Raw genomic sequence first — 545 nt, forward strand, 5'->3', positions numbered from 1 at the left:
CATCGTCTCATGTGGCGTTCCTCAGGGCTCTGACCTTGGTCCTCTCCTTTTCGATATGTACATGCTCCCTTGGTGACATCATCCACAGACATGGGGTCAACTTCCACATATACGTAGATGACACCCAACACTATTGTTCTGGCTCCACCCTCGCCTCCAGGACCACTGCTGTGATGACAGAATGTCTGGCAGAAATTTAGTGCTGGATGAGAGCTAACTTTCTCCAGTTGAACGTCAACAAGACCAACGCCCTACTGATTGGGTCCCGTAAATGCATCCACACCCAGGACACTGGCAGCATCACTATCCCTGAATGCACACTCCACCTCACTGAGCCAGTCCAGAACCTTGGCATCTTGTTTGACCCTCAACTGTCCTTTCTACTCCACATTCATGCCATGACCCACTCTGCCTACCCTCACCTCCGCATCATCGCCCGCTCTGCCACTGCCTCATCACTCAGGCTGCTGAAACCCTCATCCATATGTTCATTACATCTAGGCTTGACTATGCCAACGTCCTGCTTGTTGACCTTCCCAACTCTT

Source organism: Callorhinchus milii, unplaced genomic scaffold, assembly GCF_018977255.1.
Source record: "Callorhinchus milii isolate IMCB2004 unplaced genomic scaffold, IMCB_Cmil_1.0 Scaffold4, whole genome shotgun sequence".
NCBI lineage: Eukaryota > Metazoa > Chordata > Chondrichthyes > Chimaeriformes > Callorhinchidae > Callorhinchus > Callorhinchus milii.